At 42.0% G+C, this 23,095-nt stretch overlaps 1 long non-coding RNA gene across 1 annotated transcript in view; it reads right to left on the bottom strand.

Annotated features, from left to right (window-relative positions):
• LOC126475383 (uncharacterized) overlaps window positions 1–23,095 on the bottom strand; it is a 111,620-nt gene that overhangs the window by 43,227 nt on the left and 45,298 nt on the right. The window contains exon 2 of the long non-coding RNA XR_007586713.1: window positions 12,731–12,855. This is a non-coding gene — a long non-coding RNA (uncharacterized LOC126475383). The remainder of the gene's footprint in view (window positions 1–12,730; window positions 12,856–23,095) is intronic.

Here is a 23,095-nt window from a genome sequence, read left to right as displayed (position 1 = left end):
TCGCCGTTTTTCTCCATCTCCATAGTGAACTTGACGTTGGGATGAAGCGAGTTAAGATGCTCAAGAAAAACATTCAGCGATGCAATGCTGTGAGGCCAGATAACAAAGGTGTCGTCCACATATCGCCAAAAACACGTAGGTTTCAAATCCGACGTCTGGAGTGCTCTCTCCTCGAAGTCTTCCATGGAAAGATTAGCCACAATGGGTGACTGGGGACTACCCATTGCGACGCCCTCAGTCTGTTCAAAGTATTGTCCATTAAATAAAAAGTACGTCGAGGCGAGCACATGTTGGAATAATTCTAAAAGTTCCCCATCCAGCTTCTCGCTAATGAGCAACAACGATTCCTGCAACGGTACTCGAGTAAAAAGTGAGACTACGTCAAAACTTACGAGTTTATCTGATGGTGCGAGTCATAAGTTTTTGAGCCGATGAATAAAGTCTTGTGAGTTACGGATATGTTGCTCACACTTTCCTACTAAAGGGCTCAGGTGCGCTGCCAGATGTTTCGCGAGATTTTACGTTGGTGCCCCAATATTACGCACAATAGGCCGCAGTGCCACATCATCCTTGTGAATTTTGGGCAATCCGTATAGTCTGGGAGGTACGGGCGTCTCTGTACGTAGTCTCTTAGCAACCACATCAGAGATCGTGCTGTTTTTGAGGATCTCCAAAGTTTTTCGCTGAATTTTGGCTGTGGGGTCCTTATTTGGTGTGCGATATGCAGAGTCGTCCAAAAGCTGGTGCATCTTGCTCAGATACATTGACGTGGAGAGGATAACAGTCGCATTTCCCTTATCCGCCGGTAAAATCATAATATCAGGATCTTCTCGTAGGGATCGAACCACTGACCTCTCTGCAGCTGTTCTTAGGCACTTGAGCCCGTGTCAGAGCACGGCAAGTCTCCCGCCGGATCTCCTCGGCAGATACCCTGGGAAGTTTTAGGATGCCTTGTTCGACAGAGCTAATGATGTCCAGAACAGGTGGTGTCCTCGGAGGGGGTGCGAAGTTCAATCCCTTCTCCAAGACCAATACCGCCGCGTCAGGCAAAGGTTTGCCCGCTAGATTGTATACAGTTCGTCTACGAACTTCGTTGTTCTCTTCTTGTGGTAAACGGTCTCTGAAGCGATGAAACTTATCAATTTGGCGTGGTGCGCATTGTTGTCGTTTACAGTCTGAGAAATCCCAAGTAGCGCTGTCAACCTACGTCCAAGAATCTGCGCACAGTCTTGACGATATCTTCAAATGAAGTGCCAAGAGCTCTCTGGATACGAAGTCCAGTTCTCGCCGAGTATGGCGAATCCTTTCTCTTACCAGTGCGTGGCCTACGCGATTTTTTATCCTTTTGGCGGCTGCAGAGGTTATGAAGTGCGTCACCTTAGCGAACGTCGGAATAACTCGATGATCTCGGCATCTTAATAAAAACGTAAGAGCACATAGCAGTCTGCTCTTCTTATTCCGTAATTTATCAAAACTATTAACTTCTTTTACCATCTTCTCCCCGTACAGGTATCGGATGTGTTACTTGAGGCTTTCCCGACTGAAATGTTGTATATATGGTTCTCAGGCGAGACGTCGGATGTCATAGTGAAAACTCCACAATATTTCATCATCGCAACTGGCCGACATCTTCAGGTGCGACGAACGCACTGCTAAGGTAGGACCAGAGCCCCCTATTTATGCCAGTCTTAGGCAGGAAATGCACATGCGTGGAGGCGCCAAATTCGATGGCCAGTAGCGACGATATCAACGGATAGCTGGAAGGACAGCAACGCCACCTACAGGGTGAAGAACCAAAGACTTCGGCGCACGCGCGGAGGCTGCAGCCGCTGCTCTGCGCTGCCATCGGCCGCCCCAGCAACCTCTGTCGGAAGCCGCAAGTAAAAATGCGCGTCCGCGTAGGCGCCTTGATTATCCTCCCGTTGCGCTGAAGTCTTATGTTCTTCATCCTGTAGGTGGCGTTGCTGTCCTTCCAGCTATCCGTTGATATCGTCGCTATTGGCCATCGAATCTGGCGCCTCCACACACGCGCACTTCCTGCCTAAGACTGGCATAAATAAGGGCTCTGGTCCTACCTTAGCAGTGTGTCCGTCGCACCTGAAGATGTCGGCCAGTTGCGCTGATGAAATTTTGTGGAGGTTTCACTATGACATCCGACGTCTCGCCCGAGAACCATATATACAGTGAAGAAGATGTTTTCAAGTATGTTTTGTATTGTGAAGTGATGTTTTGTGTGTTTCGTGATACTGCAACAAAAGCAATAAAAAAGAAGTGTAACTTAAATTCGGAGTGCTGATTACTTTTTTACATCACCATTATCCTGCAAAAGTGTAATCTTCAAGAATGGTTTGTGAAACACATCTATAAAACTTTTGAAAAAACCTAGGCCTCTTTGCATCCAAGCTTGCAATCATCACCACCTAGATTTTCGACGATTGAGCCATGATTTTACAACGAGACCAGCGTGGGAAACACGGAAAGATGAGTGCCTAGTTTATTCATTATTGTATGAAATGACTTATTAACTGTGCTCTAATGACACCTGCCACATAATAACTTTGTTGTTGCCCTAATCACAATCATTATTAAATTTTGACCTTTGTTGTGGTAGGGTTGTTAGAACTGGAAGTGACGTTCTAAACTGAAGCCTACACCCACATTTTTGGAAAGTATTAAGCAGGGCCCCTCCACGCCCACACTTGCTTGTTGACCATTCAAAAAGATTAGATTAGATTAGTGCTTGTTCCATAGATAATGAATACGGCACTTCGTAATAATGTGGAATGTGTCAGGTTAATAAAAGGTGTCTATACAAGATATTACATTACACAGAATATTAAATGACACTTAACTTTTTTAAATTTTTTGGTGGGGGGTGGGGAAATTACCCACTTATTATATCAAAAAATTCATCTAATGAGTAGAAGGAATTGCCATTAAGAAATTCTTTTAATTTCCTTTTAAATGCTATATGGCTATCTCTTAGAGTTTTGATGGTATTAGGTAAGTGGCCAAAGACTTTTGTGGCAGCATAATTTACCCCCTTCTGAGCCAAAGTTAGATTTAACCTTGAGTAGTGAAGATCATCCTTTCTCCTAGTGTTGAAGCCATGTACGCTGCTATTACTTTTGACTTCGTTCAGGTTGTTAATACCAAATTTCATAAGTGAATTTATATATTGTGAGGCTACAGTGAAGATCCCTAGCTCTTTAAATAAGTGTCTGCAGGATGATCTTGGATGAGCTCCAGCAGTTATTCTGATTACACGCTTTTGTGCAATGAACACTCTTTTACTCAATGATGAGTTACCCCAGAATATGATGCCATACGAAAGCAGAGAATGAAAATAGGCATGGTAAGCTAATCTACTGAGATGTATACCGCCAAAATATGCAATGACCCTAATAGCATAAGTAGCTGAACTCAAACGTTTGAGCAGATCCTCAGTGTGTTTTTTCCAGTTCAACCCCTCATCAATGCATACACCCAGGAATTTTGAATATTCTACCTTAGCTACCGATTTCTGATCAAAGTCTGTATTTATTAATGGTATCATTCCATTTACTGTGTGGAACTGTATATACTGTGTTTTGTCAAAGTTTAATGAGAGCCCATTTGCAGAGAACCACTTAATGATTTTCTGAAAAACATCGTTTACAATTTCAGCAGTTAGTTCTTGTCTGTTGGGTGTGATAGCTATACTTGTATCATCGGCAAAAAGTACCAGCTTTGCATCTTCGTGAATATAGGATGGCAAGATCTGTCACCTCTTCTTTGGTTAGTATCTAAAAATAATTCCGCCGAAATTGCAGCGTTTTATTTTCGCCTGGTTTGTTAACAAGTTGTAACTTTCAGAGGAGAGCCACGAGTGGGGAATTTTTAGTAAAACCTACGCATTTCTGTTGTTGCCATGTTAAAATTGGCTTCTTTTCCGACAACTCACCGGAGTTTGCACAGTCTCATCTAACTAACATGTTGTGCGGACACAATTTCTAGAGAAGTCTGAAACAGTGGTTTATTAATGAGAAACTGAGGAAAAGTTTAAGGTCAGCATCTTATGAGAAAGCACATACTCGGTACAAAATGAATGTATAATGACTTCACTTATCTTGTTCCAAAACCCTTACCATTTCTCGCTTTATCAGCTATCGATGGGCCTTATAAATTAGTCTTTCATCGGAAAAGAGCGTTGTTAGTGCAATAACACAATAGATAATGAAGACTTACATAGAAACCATTCGGCAAAGTCCTGTCGTCTTTTGTGTGTCCTCATTTACAAAATCTCATTTCGATATCTCAAACCGTTTATGAAATATGAGGAATGTTGTGGATATTTCGCTCTGGCTTTGCCGCTGGCGTGCTGCGATCGTAAATGAGTGAGCTACGTCAGATCAATTTTCCCGACATTGTTAACAGATAGACCTTCAACCAAGTCTAAAGAAAAATTAAATACCCTAGCTAAATTTCATACGCATCAATATATTATGTAATATGCACCAGACGCCAAATCATAGCGACCACTATCTTTCACTGCAAACTTTTTCGAATTTCGCGTAGTGTCTTACTTCCACGTAAATATCACAGTAACTATGACCATTAGCGAAATAGTGGGCACATCATAATGAAACTGACATATAAAGCTAAAAGTAAAACAAAAATGTATTTTTTTTACCGAATAGTTTCTGTAAAATCGTTTGAGAAAGATTTAATGGCGCGCTCGTCGATTCGGTCATCGCCAACTGGCCGGAAGTTGCCAGACGCTTGTCAGCCTCCATTTCTGAACTAACGAAGGAACTCACCCAGCTCTTTCGGCGAAAACTGGTCACCGCCCATTGACTACAGTATCCTGGGTGACCCATAGACCTTAGCACTCCGTCATGAGCGAAAAATGAGTTTAATATTCTAGTACTGTGATGCATGACGTAACAGATACTAAGCTGATTAAGTCAGATTTTTTCCTACTTGATGAGAGAGTATTTACAGGAAATGAAGGGTGTGCCATACTTTTACAGGAATTTTTCAACAACGATACTTCAACGATGTGAAAAGGAGTGTATGCCTCGATTTCCTCTGTCTTCGAAAATAACTTGTATAAAAGGGAGAAATCGACATTTCGTGTGAGAAATTCGAGGTGTATGGTCAGCAACATTGTTGTCTCGGGTTGGGTGAATCTGGTTTTTTCAACTGGAGGGTATGTCGAGATGGAACTGGTTAGAACTGCTGTATGCATCCAAGCCACAGCTTCTTGTTTCGCAGTGCAATGTGGCTGTGTGCAGCGACGGTCACGAGGAGTCGCCAACCAGAAGAAACGGATTAGGCCAGCCTGTGACATTTGGTTAGGTACAAAGAATGCGACGACCCCTCTCATCTTGTCTATGGTAGTGGGGGCTGGTGAAGTGACGAATGTGCCGGGTGAGCGTGGACAGAAGCGGACGTGTGTGTTGCGCGAGAGAAGATTCAAAATGACGGGTGTCTGCACTTGACGTATTGATTACTTCCGATTTTTTGCCACTCCAATCATCCCCAAACACCCTCGTGTGACCATGTATGGTGCATCCTAGCATACAAGGGCGTCCATGGCTGCGGCCGCGGTGGTACTTTTTGTCGACCTCTGAACGTTGACGACAGTGGCGTATGAGAGGATTGGCGTGCTGCGAGTGGACCTTGCGAACTAACATCCCAAAGGTGTTTGGGCTCACATGCGGTACCTCTTCATCGAAATTTCTTGTGTCCAGCTCCTCTAGGGTTTGAGCTGCACCTGTCACATTACACGCCCTAAATTAGATACTTGTGACCCTTTGGTTAAATTATCTGGCTGATGGCAAGTTTGCGAAATACAAAGTTAACATAAGATATAATAACAGTAATAATAATATCGAGAACTAAATTAACGACCCATAAATCATGTAGGCCACACAGTTGCAACTTGGTTAGAATAATGTTTATTCAGAAAGCAACCTAATACACTCGAGCGCATATCCATTTGACACAGTTTCATCATTCACAATCGCATCACGAGATACCTCGTTAACTACGCGGGTGCTCACAGCTCAGAGACTAAGTTCCGCGATACCACAGAATGCGAAATTTTCAAAGTCCTTTCACTTCTTAGCTGCCTAAAGACCGACTGTCCGCTTTCGTGTCTCAATCCGAACAGTACCATCTGGTGTCTCCAGCCGAACTGTCCGCTTTCGCGTCTGCCCCAGCAATGCCTCTGCCCATCCCCGGCCGCGTTTTCCCCGCGCGCCGAACGTACTCGCTCAACTGACTAGCGCAGTTCCCTTTCCTGAGACCATCCATCTGATTGGCTACAGCTTATTCTACATTATTTTACATTTTAACATATTTAAATAATCAAAGCTTGACCACTTTCACGTTCTAAATAACGTAACAATAATATCCATTATGTAATAAACGTTAAATTCTTTTAAATAAAACGAATACAATTTCCTTCTTAACTTTGAATGTCAAGGCCAGTAGCCTTGCACCAGAGTGCTTTCTGATAAATAAATAAAGAACAAAAGTAACTGTTTTGCACTAAACTTTACAACAAACATTCTATTACCTAATGATTCAATAAGGTGTCATGCTGTCAACGATCAATGTGTTTTGTGTGGAGGAAATGATGATCTGATGTTTAACTGAAAATATTGATAATTTAAGTGTACTATATCTTTTAAACAAATAGAGTTGCAGAGTTGATATATACAACGTTTGTCATTTTAATGATGCGCTTCTATATGAAATGTCGATCGTTAAGATCGACCAAAGCGTTCAGATTTTAGCATTCGGGTCTTTGTTACAAAACTTCTTAATTTTACTTTAACAGTAAATCCTAAACTATGTTATCATCATGTTACCAGGGTCTCCCGTTGGGTAGACCATTCGCCAGCTGCAAGTCTTTGGATTTGACGCAACTTCGGCGACTTGCGCGTCGTTGGGTATGAAATGATGATGATTAGGACAACATAACACCCAGTCCCTGAGCGGAGAAAATCTCCGACCCAGCTGGGAATCGAACCCGGGCCCTTAGGACTGACTTTTGTCGTGCTGACCACTCAGCTACCGGGGGCGGACATCCTAAACTATTATAGATATGGTCAATATTCAAGATTTATTGGGATCACCATGAAAATTTATGGGGGATGGCAGATTAAAATGAGTGTGGCTTGATTCCCTGCATTACTACAGAATTAAATAGTTTTCATAAATATTTCCCTTCATGGCCGATCTTAGGTCCGCCATATTTAACACTGCTACGTCTCCTCGGCCACAAACGGCTTCTACTGAGTTTCCCTATGACGTAGGTTCTCGACTGTCTCACTCGTACACTACAGCACTTAGGCCTAAAGATGCAATAGATGCCTGTGGGTTTCCCCATCTTTTGGTGAATCTGCGCCCTTTGTGGCACATGGTCCTGGATGACAGGGTTCGTTTCACAATTCCTGTAGGCTGACTCTTCTGGCCATATATGTAAATGAGAACGCAATGCTCGTTAACTCACAACCTCAGGACATGAGTGCGCGGGATATGCGAGTGTTTCAGCTATCTCTGACATCTAGCCAAGACAACTACCGTTACAGACTGGATCGTGGTTTAAGTGTATTGTGTTTAGTGTTCTGAATACATTGCAGTGGACTCTGTCTTGCTGTGGTATTTATCGTTGTCTATCCTATCACACAGTAGACCCTTCCTCCTCCTCCACCTCCTCCTCCTCCTGAATGTAGTGAAGAGCACCAATTTTAGAATTATATAGTGCTTAAAAAACACAATCAAAATGTCAAGTTCTCGGCTGATAGCAGACGCCGACATCTACCCATGACAACAACAACAACAGCAACTACTACTACTACTACTACTACTACGGATTGGATCGTGGTTTAAGTGTGTCGTGTTCAGTGCTTCTCAATATGTCACAGTAGACTCTTGTCTTGCAGTGGATTTTGCTGTTGTCTCTACCCTACCACACTGTAGATCATTCCTCCTCCTTCCGAATGTAGTGGAGAGAACCAGTTTAGCGTTCTATAGTGCTTTAAGAACCCAGTCATGACGTCAGATTCCCATTTGATAGTGATCTCTGACATCTAGCCATGGTAACTTACTGCTATGGATTGGATGATGCTTTAAGTGGGTCATTTTCAGTGCTTTTCAATACATCACAGTGGAATCTGTCATGCAGAGGTATTTGTTGTAGTTGTTACTATCCCATCATATGGTAGACCCTTTCCTCCATCCTTCTTCGTCCTGGCGTAGCGGAGAGAACCAATTTAGGAATTCTATAGCGCTTTAAAAAAGAAAATACACTTAGCAGGGCTGTGGTGGTTGGATATTCCATAACTGTGACAGTATAAATTCTTGTCGAAATTCGAAGCTCCAACTATCATTTCATGTATCACCGCTTTCAATTCTGACATCAGATGATGATAACAGGTTTCGATTATCTAGTGAAATTTCTCGTCATAAACATGTCGCTGTTTTTTACGCACACAAACTACTGTGCAGTATCGATCTCTTTTTTATTTCGAGTAGTTTTAAATCGTGTGAAGCAAATTGTTTAAATGGCTATGTTAAAGATTTAATTAATATTTCCTGTGGCACATCTTCAGAAGCAACAGCTGCGACTTCTTCAACATATGATAATCTGTACCAGATTTAATAACTTCAGTTTGTGACGTGTACCCCAAAAAAGTACACCATGAAGGCTGGTGCAGTTTAGAGTCCATGGCGGAATGAAATACCTCATGCTAGTTCCTATATCATCTGCAAAGCAAACTACAGCACCTCCCCCCCCCCCCTTTCTCTCTCTTTGTATGCAGCGATCTCTTTTGAAGTGAATTTCAAGTCAGCCTGCTACTAGTTTCGTGACATATCAATTTGTGTGTTTGTGAAATAGCTACTTTATGTTCCCTACATCACGACCCTATGATGGAAATTAATTAATTATTAACTTCAGCAGTATTTCACGGTCGATTCCCTGTCAGGTATTTGCTCTGGAAGGCAGGCATCTCTCACGTGTGCTGGTATCCGGCTGGTTGATTCACACGTGCAGAAACATGATGTGACCACTTGAAATGGCAGCCGACAGCGGTGTGGCGAGCCTGGTGTTGCTTCCAAGCCTCTCTGGTCCACCCTGACTCTGGACAGCCTGCACAGCTATTGAGACACAAGATTTTTCATATATGTTTCAGTAATCTTTGACAGTGTAATTACGTGTTTCCTTATGTGATCAAAACGAAATATCACTGCAATTGTTTAAATACTCCATACACCATCTTCTATCCAATAAATTGTTTAAATAAATAATATTCCACAAATATCTAAATTGTTTAAACAATATTCCATACTCTGCAACCTATTTACCATCAAATTCTTGCATAAATAAATGAACTATATTCCTTACACCTCCATGTATCCCACAAATTGTTTAAATAAACAATGTCCCTCACATTATCTAAATTATTTAAACAATATTGCATACACTACAATCGATAAAATAAGAGAAATCAAGGCTCGCACAGAAAAAGTTAAATGCTCGTTTTTTTTTCCCGCATGATGTTCGAGAGTGGAACGGTAGAGACAGCATGAAGGTGGTTCATTGAACACTCTGCCAGGCACTTTATTTTGAATAGCAGAATAATCTCGTAGATGTAGATTTCCTGCCAGACAGCCAATCAACTGAGTCTTTTTCCTGCCTATTTCCAGGTGGGGGAGGGGAGGTGGAGGGCTAGGGGGTTTCCCAGAGGAGGAATGGGTTAATTAATTAATAGATTTAATTAATTAACCAATCAAATTGATATCAAAAGCGTGCTTGTTTTGGCGAGGGCAGTTCCCAAAGGGGTGGAGGAGGAGGAGAGTGGGAGGAGGAAGGGGAGGGCAGAGGGATAGGTGGGGGTTTTCTGGAAAACCAGTTAACCAAACAATAGGTTATGGACCTGTCAATCAAAAGAATGGATTATCCCCAGGGGGTCACAATCATCTCAGCAGAACAATAGGTTAAGGTCCTGTCAGACAAAAGAGAAAAACAGGTTTGCTCCTGAACGTATGTGTGGCCCTGATGTAGGCAACCTGCAATGTGGGCCAATACTCTCTTTACCCTACTGCTGCTGTCAGCATGGACCAGAATAACCAACTTGTTGAGGAAATCGTTGTATGACTACATCATAAGACATGGTGGAAGCAATCCATTTCTCTGCCACATCTTGGACACAAATCGAGTCTGCAGTTTCATATAGATATGAAGGGATTGTTACTATATTTTTCACATTTGTTCTATCCTAGAGGCAGGCAAGGGGATCATTGGGGAGAGGGTAGGTCTAAGTATCTTTTAGTAGGTTGGTGTACAATATGTGCAAATATTCTCATAGAGAATCGAACAGCACATGGGTATGACAGCAATATGACCATATACGTCTGAAAAACTGTGTAAAATTCGGAAAATGTCATGAAATCGGTAAAAGTCGACGAAAACCTGATAAAACAGAAAAAATTGATGAGATATACATACAAATTGAGGGAAATATCTTGAAATATGTACAATCGCTAAAACCTAGTAAAATTATGAAATTGACTGAGAATATATAAAATTAGAGACAAAAACCATGAAAAGAGTACTCAGAAAAATCAATAAATTTGCGTGTTCTGGATGAGGAGATTAGGCTGATGCAACATGTACTCACCTTAATACTGGAGAGAGGAAGCATTCTAGAGACATGGTGTCAAGGCAAAATGGCAATATTATCCTGCACATGAGTGATACAGCCTAACATCGGGCCAGACTTCTGTGTGTAAGAGGAAGGTTACCAGGAGCGGTGGTAAACTGCAGTAAGATTGTTACATCTCCTCTGGCTACTGATCGTGGTGCTTATTTCCTCAAAAGATGTCGCTGTTCCTTCGTATGCATTTTCGGCTGTCGATGTTCATTTTATAGGGCTGTTGTGAACTTATCATAATTTCCGACTTGGAGTCGGACTTGAACTTCGTAAACAGCAGATGTCATTTGTGTTACAAAGAATCAAATTTTTCTTTGGTGTGAAACGTAGTAGTTTTATCACTTTACAGTTTGTCACTATAGTTTATCGTATAGAAACATGCAGGGAGAATCTATGTTATGCGTTAGGAATATATTTTTACATTGGATTATCAACGGTGTAACATTTTGCACGACTAATAGATCAGAACCCGCATTGCTCTAACACTACAGTGCGTTTTAAGTGCAAATCCGTGTAGCCTTAGGTATGTATGTGTTTATGTTCCATGATAATATCTCTCTTACCAATACATTCTTGGTACTGACCTCAGACACTAGAACTATACTTCTGAATTGATGGCACAGTTGATTTACGTAAAACGCTAAAAGCCCAGAACCAGTTATAACTGGTTATAACTTGCTGTGTCCTGTTTAATCCACATGATAAGAGTGCATCATGTTACAGATGAGCAACTAGGTGAGTTACATTCAGGGTCACCTCTCTCCCCACCCTCCCTTGGGCCTTCCCACACACTTGGGGTACTGCAAGTTGACCATGATTATCAGACTACATAATCTGCCCACACACCCCTCCCCCTCCATTTACATCTGGGCCAACAGGAAAGCTTAAAAAAAGGCAGGAAACAGATAAATCAATAGAAATCGAGCTTCCCCCTTCCCTTCCCCATTTTTATATTAAATATCCATTTTTGCATGGGAGCCCTTCATTCAGGATCTGTTCTTCATAGTGAAAGGATGTGGCATCAGCAGGGACCGACCAGTAAGTAATTAACTGTTCATTATTATTATTATCGTTATTATTATAAATAATATATTCATTTGTACTTGTTTTTCTTCAGCAGCGCAAAAAGACCCTGACCAGTAGTAGCACAAATGTTGGATGAGGACCAGCAAAAGCACACACTGTTGCCTGTGATTTCATAGCCACAGTAGGTCTCTGGCCATCTTCCAGATTTATTGGACCTCGTGTTGTTCAACTATCCAATGCCACAGCTGCATTGGCAGCAGTCGCCTCCAGAACTGCCACAGCTCACCTACCTCCAGGCAAGTTTCTCAAAAGTACTGCTGTTTGCTAATGCTTATAACGTGACAGAGAACTGTTCAAAATGCGTAAACGTGGGCCTATCAACAGACTGTGACTTTGATATCGTAATAAGAGTGGGAGTGGCAAATGAACAACATGTTGGTACTAAACTTCAATATCCATGGTATGACTGTAACTATCTTTGCTCCATGATGGGGTATGTAAAGACGAAGATGGCCAATGAGTATGACCCATCTCATACTCCATTTAATGTTAATACGTTTGGTCTAACAGTGTCTGTAGTAGATATGTACGGTGAAGCGAAGCTAGAACTAACTTCATGGATCATGAACACATATCTAAAATATTCAAGTGTTGTTTAACTTACAGACCTGTACTGTGCATTATCAGTTGACAGAGATAGATCGTGCCACTGGCAGCCCTTTGAAAGAGGGGAGTTCTACGAATTTGTTGAGTATTTGCGCGACAACAGCGTAAATAGGGGCCAAGTGGAGCAACGTATCAATGCCTTTTACCCACTGTACCAAAGTGTGCAAGTGTTGAAACTATCAAGTCTGTAGAGACTGGGTTCAAGGATGGTATCCCAATGTATGTGTTCACACCTATTATACTCCATGCAATACAGGGTGAATTTAAGACTTGTAGAAGAAAACTTTTTGCAGAATATTGTGCCACAATGCAAAGATGTTGCTACTTACTGAGAGTCAGCACCACCATCGCGCCATCACTGCCACTTGCAGCCATCACAGCTACTGTGAATGCTGCCACTGCCTCCAGCACTCTGTGTGCACTTCTTGAGCATGTATGTTAGATACAGCTGAGCCTGCAAGGAGAGGGCCATATGTCTGATAAGCCACCCACATACACATAGCTATCCAATAGCCAGAACACACACACACACACACACACACACACACACACACACACACACAGGAGCAGCATTTCCTCATTCAGGTGGGTGCATGAAATAAGGAAGGTATACTATGTTTAGTAAGTTACATAAGTAATAACATTTTTATGATACATAGAGAAGAAGAAAATTCATTCTTTTCCATCCAACACGGTACAGTTTAATAGGAGGGGGCCTGTCAATCTGACAATGTGCCCTCACATCACAATGTTTATAGCAGTGATCATGTACCGCACAGCAAAGGAACCTCTGTAGGAAACATGTAACAATCAGTAGCATTCAAACTACAGCTTCATTCTGTAAGTTTTCTACAAATGTCTAAAAACACTTTGAATACATTTCTCGAGTTTAACCAAACAAACATGTAATAAGCAGTAACTTTTTCAACGTCCTTCTCTTGGAAACCATAGTCCTCCAGTTGATATTCATAATGTATTTGGGGATATCTAGGACGATCGGGTTAAGCAGTTTTCTCGAATACATCAAAGTTTTACAGACGCTATTCTCCTTCAAGTTCGGGGTGGTGATTATATTCAGAGATGACGCAATACTCTCGCTGCCCTCGCGCAAGATGACAGCTAGTGCTGTCACTCTGCATATGATCGTAACTTTGTTCATTTTGGCGATTAACTGCAACTACAGCTCAGCGTATTCGTCTTTTATACTGTGATACAGTTTTTTTAAGTTACATGCGCTGCTGCAAATAATGTATACTAACAGCAATTGATCAATAGTTCACATAGTCATGTGAAAAACATCAAAGGACAAAGACATCAACCCGTATAACACGCTCGCTGCTCCGCGACAGTGCAAGTATTAGCACCAATGATGATTAATAGGAGAAAAAAATGTATTCACTTACCTAAAAGCAGATTCTTTTCTCCTTGCAGGCGAGGTTAAGTCGTCACAGCCGTCTGACATGGAAATCATGTTGCTTAATGTTGGTTATAGTTTGAACGACAGAGACTGTAAATCCGTAATGCACACCAGCTATGCTATAAAGTACCCTGCGGACTGCCGACCAAGGTGGCAATCCCATGTCCACCGATTCTACAAGACATTGTGGTGTAACCTGTTTGAGATAGCTCGGGAAAGTCTGTTGCCATCGGAAGAAACAGTCGCTCGTTTCTATGATTCGGGTTGTAAGTAGAAGTAGAAATATATGAGACATTTTTGTGCCAGATATAGGGACAGAACTGTGACCATATTTATGTCTGTTGATATGCCCAGCTATATGTTTGTTTTCATAATTTAAAACGTTAAGAGCTACATGTGTGTTTCTATGAAATACCCTGTATGCTGATATGAATATGTAGTAATCGTCATGACACAGTGGACAAGACATCTCCATCACAGGAGTCTTGTAGTAACTGATTAGTCCTGTAGTGGTACTGGAAACTCGTAGAACAAAAAGAATGGATCAATACTTCCTGGCAGTATATGTACTTCGTCAGACCCTCAGATTGCAGGAAGGCTAATCTTTTTCTACCAGTCTTAACATGTCCTGTGAGGATCCATTTAGAACATGCACATATTCTTTTCAAAATCCCTGTTTCAGCCCAAATATCAACTGTTGGAAGAGATTTTGCTTGGTACTGATGGAATAACAGACCAGACAGCCGTCGAAAGCAGACATATTCCACAGCCTGAAAAAGTGAAGCCAAAGTTCGCATTCATATATGACGCCATAGTGGAAAACGAGGATGAAATACGTAATTCACCATCATATGAAAGATGATGTCATCTGTTTGAGCCAGACATACTCCAGGATGCCGAAGCAGTTAGTCAGTGATAATGAGAACCTCAAATAGGACAATATGAATTTAAAGCATATTTACCAAGTGCATGTAGGAACCGGCATAACATTCAGTGAATCTGTTACTATATAGGGGGATTGCTGGAATGACTCACAGTATGGTTTCCTGGTTATTGATGAAACGAGAAAATTGAATGATGGTCAATACAGACGAAACTTCCACGAGATTATGGGTAAAAGATAAGGTATCTGCTCGTAACAGTAGACTATGGAGAAATTAGCATGTACACAGTGCACCCATTCCGAGGATGTGAAGCACAGGTCAAACTTCTATACGTTGATGGAAAAATCGAGACAATCAGCACATGATTAACGGAACTGGATAGCAGTGTATAGCAGCAGCGACGGGATGGTGAATCTCAGGTGCAGCGTATGAATGATAGAATCCAACGAAGTGAGCAAGTAATTAACACAAGGTTAACAGAGTTGGGTAGCACTATTAAGGCAGCAGCTACAAAAGATGATTTCAGGTGTAGCAGTTGAATGACCGAATACAGTTATATATTGAGGCGACAAATTCATTAGATCAAAAACGCTCTTACGGAAATGCAGGCGGTAACTGTGAAGGTGAAACGTCCCCTTAGAAAAATTAATGAATTACTGTGCTGGTAAACCCCCTTACGTTATTTGATTTTCAAACAGCTGAGCGAAACAGAACGTACTCAGACATTTCTCTCTTTACTTATTCTGATCATCACTAAACTGACACAAAATATTTTTAGTGCAACGCAATCTGACTTTCAATAATCCCTACAAAAGAATGGCCCTGACTAACAATAACTTATACCTTTCATGAATCACTTACCTCACAAAAATCTTCGTTACTCGAACTACTGCAATACAGCGAGCGCCAATACTGCCAGCTAAATAAAAGATTCTGACAACTGAAGGCACTAACTACAATGTATTTGCCTTAATAGTGTTCAAAAGTCATAATATATACATCAGTTCATGACACCCAGTCTTTCAAATTTACTCTCTCTGATGGACACACGTCCAGATCATCCGCTCTCAAAACTCCGCCACCTCACTCCCCACATCCACCACTGCTGGCGGCTCACCTCCAACTGCGCAAGGCTACGCGCTGTTCACATCCAACTGCCCAACACTACAATAGCGAATATTCCAACAATGCCAACCGGCCACAGACTGGACACAGCACAGCCAGTGATTTTCATACAGAGCCCTACGTTGCGTTACCAACATAAATACCTAAACAGCCTACTTACAAAGGTCCATGAAATTGAAAAGACATTAGAAGAGATAATAAAAATCTACTCCCGTAAATTACTGGGAAAGAAACCTCAGGAAGAAGGCAATGAAACCCCTCTGAGCTTTCTAAATGAATTAAATGGTAAAGTTGACGACACCGAGAAAACCGAGTACAAGACTTTTGTACTATCTCAAAGTGTGATCAGTATGCAACAGCCTGTGGACAAAATGTAAAATCATAGAGGTGCGGAAAGCTGTTCATTACAAACTACAACCCTTAAAGCTACAACAACTTGAGTGTGAACTGTGCCTCCCTGGAACGTTTAGATCCATAAGAAGTATTTATCAGCTCTCACACATGACTCCAGGTGATGCTAGTAGAAGAAGAAGAAGAAGAAGGATATACCATCACCGACTTCATTAACCATTACGGTGCTAGCGAATTAGATACGACAGACGGGGTCAACGAAGATGAACAGTATACATAGGGAAAGCCTCCTATATGCTTAATACTTGGAGATAAGGAGTTTGAACAAAAATCTGGTTTAGTGGAACTACCATATGTGGATGCAATTTAATCTTCGTGATTCATGGAAATAACTAGAGGTTTTCTCTCAAATTATTGCGGAGTATAATCGAGCTAAACCTTATTCCATTAAAATGAGACCAATTGATGAGCACGATAATGGGCTTTTGAATACAGTATACAATACGATTAAGATGGTGGATCCACGAAAGCAGAAAGTCAGTGCAGATGATGTGGTGCATACATTGAAATACAAACCTCAGTTTGAGAAGCCTTACCTCCTGTACTGATTAACGGAGATATTTATAGTTTACAAAGTGCAGCGAACAGTATTGTCAACTTACGTCTTAAAGGACACCGAAAGTGAACAAATTGCGGAGTGTTTTTACGCAGAGGAGTTGCAGAAAAGTTCTGAACTGGACATGATTCTCTTGGAGCGTGTCATAAGGTGTTGAAGGATCAAGGCTTTACAGCTTCCTGTTAGCGGAAAATAATTGGGTGAACACTCGCTGTTTGGTATATAACAGGGTACCCAATTCTCAGACAGTGCAGTGAACTGCTAAATTTAAGAGTTCACTTGCCATTAAGTTTGCATTCATGGGAACTCTGAGAATCCAGTTCTACCAATTACGTCCAACCATAGTTGGCCAATAAAGATGGTAGTTCAACTACAAATGCCTTGAGTCTTTACTCTGGTGCTATAAGCAGACATGTGAGTGATTCTAAATAAAGGAATCTAGCATGTTCGACAACTGTAAACTACCCAATGCAAAACTGTTCCTGAATTCAGTATACTACCCGTACAGTAACTACTGCATGACAGGAACAGTGACAAGATCGGTCTACTGAATGAGATGTACTCAAGGTTTTGCTATTCTTACTATGCGTGTGATGAATTTGGATGCACGCTCATCCTACAAAAAGTAGTACCAGTTGTTGTGATTGATTACACAAAGCAAAACGAGAGTGTAAGATCTGAACTGAATTTGAATATCACAGTTTTCCCCCAAGCAGCATGGCATATGCATTGTTATTGCATGATCATGTTATTAATTACTTGCATCTCATAGGAATCATACAGCAATTAGTATAAATGTGATAGTACTGCTTCATACCCGAGAGGGGTGACCAGCATTTGATCATGGTTTTAAGGGACATGGCCAACATCTGACCATGATTTTAAGGGAGGTGCAAGGGAGATTTAAATGCAAAATTTCAACAAGCATTTCAGTATCTACATCTAATGCATCATGTGCATGTTTTGTTGTATAAGACAGTACATGATTTCAGCACTTGGTTTCACCAAATGCTTATTGTCTTCTCAAGCAATTTAAACACGTAGTAGTTATACTTCCCGTAATTTACATTTGCATTATCTACGCAGTATCCAGCGAAGTTCTTTGCATCTAAGTTATGAAACTTCAGTGAGGATTTGATCGGACTGTGGAAACCGTTAGCTGTATCATCAGCCTGATCTGTGAAGTCCATAAGCCTGTTTATTATTATCTTCTCAGGGTCAAAATACTGTACTAATAGAGGGAACATCTTTCTGTTTTTGTGATTGGAGGCATCGGTTCCAATAGAGAAAAAGTTGCTTGATGTAGCTGGATTATTCAAACCTTTTCTACAATTTTTTTGTATCGACCTCATCCTATCATCTCAGCCAAATTAGAGCCATGTAGAACATTCTACGATAATTTATTTCCTCCATACTTCTGTAGATAGTGTAAAAAACTATTAGTAGTTCACCTGCAACGTTTTTAATGTCATTGTTGCCATTACCAAAATATTTTCGTTTGTATGAGGGTGTCATCACTTTTGTTCTGTTCGGATTATGAACTTCCGTACACGAATGTTAGCTGCAGTCAGATTAACACTATGAGCGATGCTGAAATCACCCTTACATAGCTCACCATAAGCTTGTGTACATCTGCATCTACATAATTATTCTCCAATTCACAATTACTTGCGTGGCAGAGGGTTCATGGAACCACCTTCAAGCTATTTCTCTACCATTCCACTCTTAAACAGCATGTGAGAAAAACGAACATTTAAATCTTTCTGTGAGACCTCTGATTTCCCTTATTTTTTTTTTTTTACGATGATTATTTTCCCTATGTAGGTGGGTGCCAACAAAATATTTTCACACTCTGAGGAGAAAATTGATAATTGAAATTTCATGAGAAGATCCTGCCGCAGTGAAAAACGCATTTATTTGAATGACTGCCACCCCAATTCGCGTATTATGTCCGTGGCGCGCTCTCCCCTATTTCGCGATATTGCAAAACGAGCAGATAGGATTGAACTTTTTCGAACTCGTCCATCGATCCTATCTGATGTGCATCCCACACTCCACAGCAGTACTCCAGAAGATGATGTACAAGCGTAGTGTATGCAGTCTCTCTAGTAGACCTATTGCATTTTCTCATTGTTCTGCCAATAAATCATAGTCCTTGCTTTACTTTGCCTACAACATTGTCTATGTGATCATTCTGACTTACGTAATTTGTAGTAGTATTCCCTAAGTATTTAGCTGAATTTACAACCTTTAGATTTGTATGATTTACCCTGTAACCGAAATTTAGTGGATTCCTTTTGGTACTCAAGTACACGGGTACTCGCTTTTCATTATCTACAGTCAACTGCCACTTTTTGCATCATACAGTATCTTTTCTGAATCGATTTACAATTTGTTTTTATTATCTGATGATTTTATAAGACGGTAAATGACAATATCATCTGCAAACAACAGGAGATATCTGACTAGCAGTCTCCTAAATGGTTCATGTAGATCAGGAACAGCACAGGGCGTACGACACTTCCTTGAGGAAACACTAGATATTTCATCTGTTTCTGTCAGTTACTATGAGCTGTAATCTGTGATTGTGTGAGTCAATTGAGAAGTAAATAATCGAACAGGTGTGTTTAAACATGAATGTATCTATAATCCGCTCTTGCGGCTCCTTGTTACTTCTGTTTTACTTGTACCATAGCTGCTCAGTATAAGGCGAGAGCATCTGTGGGTAGTCAGTACTAAAGGGGAAACAGGTAAACAGTCCATCTCTCAGAACCCCTCTAGACATGTAGCCTCAGTCATTATGTCTCCGCTCCTCACATTCGCTTGAGCCAAACCATCTTCCTTTCGTAGAAACATTAACAGAAAAAAGACTATATGTCGACAATAGTATCGACTATTACTCGAAAATGTTCCGAGATTTATCGGTCAGGGGATTTGAACTATTGATGGTACTTAGCGCGATTAATAATATTTATAACAGTGATCGCTTCAGAAATATACGGGAGAAAGAGGCGGTCAGCAAGGGAGCCGGGAAGATTAAAGAAAAATTGCTGTAATACGGGTGATTCCAGGAAAAATGGGAGAGTTGGTCGCCCCATAACCGAGGCATTCCACGACGGCACCTCAAAGAAATTGTGAACCTCATCGCGCTGCTTACGGACAATTTGTATTTGAAGATGTTTCATCCGTTGCCTTCACCAACAGGAGATGAGTCTTGGCGAGGTTTCCCATGATTGTCACTTCACCCTAACAGATTAGTACAATACAGAATGTCAAAAGTCGACGAACAGCAGCATGGTTGACTCGCTTTCACCATAGAAAATAATGGCATTACGACTGAATCCAGTATGAAGAAACGAAGGCATCCTTCAGAATGTGTAGTCATAAAGATGGCGTAGTTTACTCAAAGGGCTTGAAAAAGTGGTTTCGTGACATTTTCAAAAGTGCATCAATAAGGAACTTTGAAGAGTATAAGTGCCCCTCAATTCGAAGACTTGGACAGAAGTTTGGTGGAGGCATAAGTGGGTATATATGTGTATCAGACAGTCTACCTATACTTTCAAGTTGTGTTATCAATAAATGATATTGTCTTTTAAAAGTGTGCAATTTTTTATTTATTCACATCCTCTTCTTACAGTTTTGAAATAAGTGATAGTTACACACTGTCTGTGCTGTTGGTGAGGATTGGAGTTACAATTTTAGAAACTTCAATGCATTTCTGAAAGCACCACCTGTCGACGATTGCCTGCAGACAGTGGCTGAACGGGACTCGCTGTACATGGTAAGTGGTCAGACATCTAATATGCGAACTGAGGTTCGTGTTTATCACGTATATTGTGCCTCTTTCATACGGACAAATAGTCGTGGCATGGCCAGCAGCACCTGCACGGAACCGCGTTGCAACCCACTGCGGCACTGAGTATCGTGGCTGGCATGGAGCTATGGCACTGCAGTTTCTTTTTTTTTTAAATAAAAAAGAGGTGAAGCCCCTCCATGCCCACACCAGCATGATGGCCAACGCAAAAGATCTAATGCCATCTCTGCTTAAGGGTTAGTTTCCACTAAAGTGAGGTTTCGCAGGATGTGGGTACTGCGATGTTTGCATACGTCTGGTTGAGATTAACCATTAGTATGTGGTGATAGATTGGGTCGAAAGTCGAACGAATGGTAGCGGTTTGAAGGGCGCAAGGAAAAAAGCGCCAAAGCAAGAGCCAAGGGAAAAACCTCTGCGATAGTTAGGTCGGGTAGTAAGAGCAGTAGCGGATGTCTTGCTGCCTGCGACAGGTTGGGCAAGGGCAGGCTTTGTTAGTAGAGGGTATCATCCATGTCGATACCTTTGATGTTGTGCGGTGCTGTTACTCGGCGGCTGCCGCTGGGTGACGGTGTTGATCTCTCGTTCAACGTCACCATACCTGTAACAGTTCGGTTCATCATCGTTTTGTGTCTGATAGGTCATATATCAGATGCACAGTGTAGGGTGGTGGTGGCGATTTGTTCGTGCGTCAGTGTGTGAGCTCGTCGGTTTCCCTGCTGTAGCCTGTTGGTCGGCTTTAATAGTAGCTGGCGTATCCATTCAACATTGCCATAGGTGGTTATGTCCTAGCTAGTAGTGTCTTTGGCTGCTTATGCTTCCACCTATGGTTGTGATCATAGTTTCCCAGAGTACAGATGAAAGGATTGTTAGAGTGTCTTGGATTCCTGTATAGTCGTGTGGCGTGTTTTTTGAGTACTTCGTTGAGGGTTTCAAGGCAGTATTCATTGTGAAGATCCACGGTGTGTGTGTAGCGTGGAACGTTGCTAATGATGCGTAGCACTTTGTTCTGTATGATCTGCAGGTGGCGCAGGCGTGTAGGAGCTGCATATCCCCAGACGGCAGCTGCGTACGTCATCAGACGTCTAACCAGTGTCATGTATGTGGACCTCGACACCCTCTTATTCAGTGTACTTTCCTGTTGAGCATTGCGTAGAGTTGTTTGAGCCTCGCGTGCGCTATGTTTGCAACCTATTCTATGTGGTCCCCCCCCCCCCCCCCCATGTAAGTTTCTGGTCCAGCCAGACACCGAGGTATCTGACTTTCTCTCAGAAACGTGTGGGCGTGTATGTAGTGTTACCTGTCTTCAGTGTTGATATTTGCGCAGTAGTTTCGGTCTGCGTGTGAACAGAACTGCTTCGCACTTGTCGACGTTTACTTTAAAAGCCATCGTTCCAGCCAAGCCTCGGCAGTTCTGAGTGCCGCACGTATTCGTGAATTAATGTTCGACGGTTTACAATGTTGCGCAAGGATGGCTGTGTCATCCGACTAGATGGCTAACGTCGTGTTTTGTGTTGCTGGGAAGTCGTTAATGTACAAGTTGAACAAGATGGGCCCTAGGATGCTTCCCTGGGGTACCCCAGCTTGGATACGGTGTTGTGTCGATTGTTTGCCCTGCACGTCAGTGTTGGAACATCTGTTCGTGAGATATGAGTGTGAGACGTACGAGTCCATCCAGGAAACCAGCTTCGCTTAGTTTGCATATAAGGCCGTTGTGCCAAAGACGGTCAATAGCTTTTTCGATGTCCAGGAACACGGCCCCTGTGGCACTGTTCATGTTGTAGCCGTGTGTTATATGTTCGACTACGCGGGGGAGTTGTGTTGTTGAGTGGTGATTCCTAAAGCCGAATTGCTCCGGTCTTAGGGTGTCACCTAGTGGTGCGTTTTAGTATTACCTTCTCAACAATCTTGCTGAGCGAGCACAGCAGACTGGTGGGCCGGTAATTTTGTGGGAGGGAGTGGTCTTTCCATGGCTTCCTGAACATCAGGACCTTGGCCGCCTTCCAAAAGTCAGGGAAGTGTTGGTGTTTTAGGATGACATTCGTTATGTGTGCAAGGTATTCTACGGCTCTAACCGTGAACTCCTGAAGGACACGGTTTAAAATGCCATCGGGCCCTGGGGCTAGTGCGTCTAATTTCGTCGAGAAAGGGCTGTGCTACAAGTCGTGTAACCTCGTGGTCCGTTTCAAGTATGAATACTGGGGCTGAAGGAGCCAGATTCGGCATGAAAGACGGTGCAGGTGTTGTAGCCATAAGCTCTGCCTTTTCCGTCGCGGAGTAAACTGAGTCGTCTGGTCCTTGTAGAGTGGGGATTTAATATTTCTCCCTGGTGAAGTGTCTGGCTAGCTTCCACACGGCAGAACGTCTGGTATCTAGTCCTGCGAGTTTCTGTCTCCACTGTTCGTTTCGAAATGTTTGTATGTTGTCCCGTATTATACCCTGGAATCTGTTGTGCAATTTGTGGAATGGCGTCAGTCATTGCCTCTTGGA

Source organism: Schistocerca serialis, chromosome 4 (assembly GCF_023864345.2).
Source record: "Schistocerca serialis cubense isolate TAMUIC-IGC-003099 chromosome 4, iqSchSeri2.2, whole genome shotgun sequence".
Lineage (NCBI taxonomy): Eukaryota > Metazoa > Arthropoda > Insecta > Orthoptera > Acrididae > Schistocerca > Schistocerca serialis.
This window is presented reverse-complemented; position numbering and strand designations above follow the sequence as displayed.